This window comes from Sebastes umbrosus, chromosome 8 (assembly GCF_015220745.1).
Source record: "Sebastes umbrosus isolate fSebUmb1 chromosome 8, fSebUmb1.pri, whole genome shotgun sequence".
Lineage (NCBI taxonomy): Eukaryota > Metazoa > Chordata > Actinopteri > Perciformes > Sebastidae > Sebastes > Sebastes umbrosus.
This window is the reverse complement of record NC_051276.1, coordinates 18,168,539-18,174,538: the sequence shown is the minus strand read 5'-3', so window position 1 is coordinate 18,174,538 and position 6,000 is coordinate 18,168,539. Positions and strand designations below refer to the sequence as shown.

The following is a 6,000-nucleotide window of genomic DNA, read 5'->3' as shown; positions in this document are numbered from 1 at the left end:
GCTGAGCCAATCAGGGGAGGTTTTGTTTGTTGAACTCCGATACGTCCTTCAGCACTTTGGCCCCATTCATCTCACCAAACAATCCCCCTAAGAATTTAACTGGTGGGCAAACACACAGCACATGGGTAATGACGGGGGCACCTTGGCTGTCTGTGTGAATATTTACCCTGTCATCAAAGGAGGGGCATGCATATAAATCTATGCCTGAAATCCCAAGTTCAGGTTCAGGCTTTGGGAGCACAGGAGGCGAAGAGAGAAAGACAGCGAGTGAATAGTCCTCAGATCTTACAGGCTATGGAACGTGATAGAGCCTTAAATCTATGGAATATGATAGCAAATTAGCTTGCTTTATAACTCTGCAAGCACGCAGAGGTTGTTTAAAATGTCAGATCCATGAATAAATACATTTGAAAATAAAATGGCACCCTCCCACGCGTCAGGGCTATTCGACAAGAGATGTGTGGAAATGCTGTGGTGCATCCAAAGCACCCAGCACTTTTTTTTCTTCCATATCTAAAGGTGTTGTGCCCTCTTCCCGCAATGAAATTGAAACAAAGTTTAGTTTTGAGTTTTGTAAAAAAAGTTGTGACCTTTTCCACAATATTGTATTCTGTTGTTTAACACCTGATAAACCATCCCTATTCCATTGTTCAACACCTGATAAACTCAATTCGTAAGGGCCAGGAAACAATCCTGCTGAAGAGAGAAGCAAGAAAATAGCTGCAATCAGCCACTAGATTGCAATGTTTTGTCTGTGATTTGGAAGAGTGGAGAGATTCTATCAGGCTAGTTCTTGTGGCTGATATGCTACTGGTAATACGTTCAGCCCAGGTAAACTTACAATGAGATGGATAGAGATTTTATTTATAGCACTCAAGAGCTGGCATGGCCTATTGGAGCCAAACAAACTGTGCTTCTCCATTTTTTTACATATGTAAAAACTCCCATCTCTGACAATGTTTTTCTTTTTTTCCCTTTATTACTTTGTGTTAGGGAGAAAACACATGAATTAAATTTGGAAAAGGTTAACAGAAACAGTTAATGTTGTTTAAATGTTGTTATATTAGTTTGCCTATGAAGTTTTGTGGTGACTGCTTTCTTCTGAGAAAGTGACGCTGTCACTTTAAGAGAGAATGCGGCACATTCACATGACGTCACACGCAATGACGGGCGGTGTAGTTCTAGAACAGCTGTAAACACATCCGGTTTCAGGTAAATAACGTCACTCTTATAACAATTGATAAAACACACAAATGGTTCAAGTTTTAATGGACAGTGGGACTGCGTAATTGGCAATCAAATTGACATTATACAGATTAAACATAATAAGTGTTTTGGGTTAATGATTTTCTTTTAAATGGAAGTTTATTTTTGTACAAGTTGTAAACAAATGCTTTAGTTTGTAGCCTATGTACATTAGCCAGTAAATTGTTGTATTTTACTGTGAAGTAATGAACTAATGTGTAAATGCTAATGCAGTTTTACTATTATTTCCATTTCTGTTATCAATTTTGAGAGGCTATACTACCGTTGTCTATGTACTTAGGAAAGTTCATAGTTTATGTTCTTAGTAGGGGTGTAAGAAAATATTAAGCATTGAGATATTATGTTTTGTAATACTATATTGATTCTCAAAAATACTATTGATTTTTCATTTTTACACACAAAGATTAAGTCAGTCAATACTTTATTTCCTTTGCAAAGAGATGCACCCTCTCAGTGTATAGCCTCTCAAAGTAGAGCTATGATGTTGGATGTTATAGCGATATATGTTATAAATACAAATATACAGTAGATCGCTCTGTTCTGATCGCATAAAAAAGTAAACTTTATTTTACTCAGGTTTTATGCATATGGTGGGGTGTTCATTATAATATGACAGTTTTCCTAAAATTTGATTTTATATAATATATATATAATTGCAATAGATCACCTAGCTTACAGTACTGCATTGTATTGTAATATATTGAATCGTAACCCCTGTATTATGATGCGTAACAAAAAAAGTCTTGCCAATTACAGTAACAGCCCTAGTATTTAGGAAAGTCCACCGTTGTCTTATGTTCCTTAAAAAGGACTATGTAGTTATGAACCTTGACAGATTTCTATAGGTGTGTGAAACTTTGTAGCTACCTATATTGTGTCTACACAAAGTTTATCTCAGTACAACTGTGTATAAGAGTAATTGGTGTTTGTTAACAAACGTGCACATAAATAGCGCCGGTGGGTAAAAGTATTGTTCTTGTTACACAAAATGTAGTGCTAGAAAAGCAGCGGGTGGTCATTGTGAACCGTCATGCCCCACAGATTGATAAAAACGACTGTTCAACAAAAAGGTGATCGACCCACACGCTGAGGATGTAGAATAAAGTGATGAAAGATTTTGTTATGGCTCCAAAGTGTTGTACGCGACTATGGTGTGGGGGAAGCTCGCTCCGGTATGCGGTAACAGTTCAGTTCTTTTTGATCGGGCACGTGCGTTGCTAGATTTACTAGCCTGACGTAGCATTTTATTCTCCCTGGGCAAGCGGGCAAGCCTTATTGTTGATCCCTGATATAATCATGATATGTGGAGGTCTGCAGGTGGTCTTGTATGGGGATTCAAAGCCGATCAGGTTGAGTTTTCAATTTGTATTGTTGTTTCCGCTGCTTGTGTTTTGCTCACCAGCAACTATGTGTCGCCATTTTGACGTGATCTCTGTTAGGCTGCATTCACACCAGATAAGGTGAATTGCAGTGATTCGCCACAGGGTTGTGGGTGGCGGTGTCGGAGACTCACTTTAACTTTAATTGCGACGATTTACATCTTTTTTTACCTCGTGACTGGGTTGTACAGCTCTGGATCAGCGGTTACATAACTGGCCACTGCAGCGTGACATCAGGTTGTGTCTTTCCAAAAGTTGATTCTGTTTCTACTTTTCCGTCGTAGGCCACTGCGGGTTTTTTTCGGCACCCCCTGCAGCCACAGCAGCCACAGCCCAAACACACTACCCCCCATTCAAAATGAATGTGAAAACTTGCATTTACGCCGCACCGCCACTTTAAGTTCACAGTGCCTGTTACGGTTCATTGGACTCCAGTCATACAGAACCTGTTGGTAGTTAAAGTGAGGTTAAAGGTGAACAGTAATTGTCTCGTTGTTCAGTCAGGGAATAAAGACCCCAAAATATTATTTTGTGTCCTGTTCCTTCATTTATGACCGAGCTACATAAATGAAGTTGATAAATAAGAAATGATGATTAACAGGACACATACAATTATTGCTTGAGGAAAAGAGAACACATCAAAGTTCAGGTGTGTGGATTTTGTTTATATTCATAATATTCCCCAGGGATGACCTCAAAACATTTAAAGATGTGAGAGTGAATCTTTAATGCATAAAACAAAATGGCTGCTATTCATCACCACACATTCAAGCTCCACCAAGAGGAGAGAAACGGCACAGATCCTCTCTGTGCACTGTACACCGGAGACGTTTCTCCCTCAACATCCTCTGCTGCTTCTGTCGTTGCTCTACACAGGAACAGTGGTGGTGGTGGTGTGTGTATGTGTTGAGGTGGAGGGGGTCTTTCTCTACCATCATCTCTCTAGCGAGCACGCACCCCTCTCAGATCAACAAAGCCCTAGTCACACATTACTGTACATGTCGATTCCGCTGCGAAACCAGTCTCGTGAAAACCTGTCAGAGACCCCGAAGACACGAGCAGGCTAACATTAAAAAAAGGATGACCTTATTATAAGGAGGAACGTCGGTTCTATTTTTCCTGGCATGTAGACAGAGAAAAGGTGATAATGGCAGGATGATATGTTTTATTTATTCATTTTGCTGATGTCTATTTATTATTCAATAGCTCAGTGTGTTAGCTTCAAATGACATCCTAGGACTACAAGAGGCAAAATGTAAATGCACATCTACTTAGCGAGGAAAAGGTGTAAGGAAGAAGGAATATGTGTGCTGATATTGCAGGTTCATGCTGTGATATGAATAAACATATGGCACATTTACTAAATGTAACTAAAACAAACAAAGTAGGATTGTAAAGGAATTGTAATCAGGATATTGTACAAGATTTTAAAAATGTTCCCATTTTCTTATCTGAATCATAGAAACACCTATGATCGCTCCAACAGTCCAACTATAGTGATTAAATCAGTTAATAAATCATGTTTTATTGAAGAAATTACCATTTATAATACCGTCATTCTGTGTCACAATGCAAATATTTTATCCTATGACCTCTGAAATTAGATCTCCCATACAGAATGTTAATCACATTTATTATTCAAGGTATTTTACTTCAACTTTTCTTTGCATTCTACTTACATTACGTTGCTATTCATTTAGAAATAAACAGCAATTACGTGAAAATCCTGACTACTCGTTAAGGGCTGCTGCCATCGTTATTGAATCATCATCCCCACTTTTTAACAACAACTGGTTGCTGCTCTCGCCGTGCTAATATCACCATGACATTATTTAACTTCCTTATCCGTTATCACAATTAGTTAATAATAAAAACCGGAGACCAAAATTTATAGTTAACGTAAAATAATCATTTTGATACTCGCACAAACCTGCTGAGGAGTGTAGTCAGTCACACTTCTCTCTCTCTCTCTCACACACACACACACACACACACACACACACAGACAAAGCCCTTTGTACTGTCTTCCACACCAGCACTCCTCCAGGGGCCAATACTGTGCTCCAAAGCCCTTTAGAGGGGCAGCAAGCCGGAAAATGACCCCATGCTGTCCCCGCTCGCCTCGGCCCCGCCTGGTTACGCCCGTTTCCCAGGGACCCGCTGAGGGTCCAATGCCCCTAGGCCTCCCTCTCACGCCACACTACCTCCCAGGGCCAAACGTTAACGGGGGCTCCTCGCCGTGGACAATGGAAGCCGGGAAACGTGGGAAAGAAATGTCACAAGGCTCTCTGACAACCGAGGTCCGACCCCCTGACCTCCAGGGCTGGTCCCACTGGGCCTCTTTATGTAAACACAGGGTGCCCAAACAAAAGCAAACCCTGTGTTAATCAGATTCATAACCCATGTGAGAAGATGTATAGAAGCTAAGGTGTGGAAGCTTTAGGTTTGGAGTGGTAGCTGCTTATCCATTAGACCGAAGAAAGTTTTTTCTTGCATTTTTGTATTTTTCTCTGCTAAAAAACGCCACTGATAAACTTTATTTATTATTATCAATCATTCTAGATTATTTTTAAAATACATATAAATTCATTCAGTTGACCAATAATTGCTTAAATACTCAGTCTCTGTACTCTGTCCGTCTTTAATGGAGTCATTAACTGGGTGAGGACAAAGACTGGACAAGCGTCTGCTGTTTGAACTCCCCATCGCCTTGTAAACAGTCCTGGTCATTTAACCTCTGACCTTCCGACAGTGTCTCCTCTCAATCCGTCCACTGCTTCTCTCCATATGGGAGATGCAGGTCAAATGAGGATGTGGTCAGCCACGCCGCGCCCTCCAAGGGGTCAAGGGGGGGTTGCAGGACTGGGTGGACACAGGCAGGGTGGGTCCTTGGGAGGGCAATTTGTTTTCAAGTGGGGGGTTAATGAGGGAATGATAGACACTCGAGTTAACCCAAGACTCCTCGGCTATGACTCTTTTTGCTTGGATTAATGTGTGATTGGTGAGAGTTTTGGTTCGTACTGTTTAAACATTTAACAGTTTGTGTAAAATATTGCTTAAATTTTAGGATACTAGAATTCCAATTTGTTTTTGCCTTTAAAAATGGTCAAATATAATTTGTATGCGCTCCTGCTTTTTCTTAACAACAGGGTGTTTTGTTAAAAATGTGTTATAGCAGGAAAAAAATACACATACGTCTTACCAAGTGATGTTTTTAAATGGCTTGGACAACCACTTGAGCTCCCAATAAACTGGGCCTTGTGTCAGTTTTCTTCTTCACGGGTCATATAATTATAGTGACGGGCAGTGAGGCAGCTGGTCATCCTATTTATAAACAATGGTGCCCTAATCTGTT

General features: G+C 40.3%; 1 long non-coding RNA gene across 1 annotated transcript in view; it reads right to left on the bottom strand.

Moving 5' to 3' along the window:
* Positions 1–930: 930 nt before the first annotated feature.
* Positions 931–6,000, bottom strand: part of LOC119492748 — a 31,304-nt gene continuing 26,234 nt past the window's right edge. The window contains exon 5 of the long non-coding RNA XR_005207850.1: positions 931–941. This is a non-coding gene — a long non-coding RNA (uncharacterized LOC119492748). The remainder of the gene's footprint in view (positions 942–6,000) is intronic.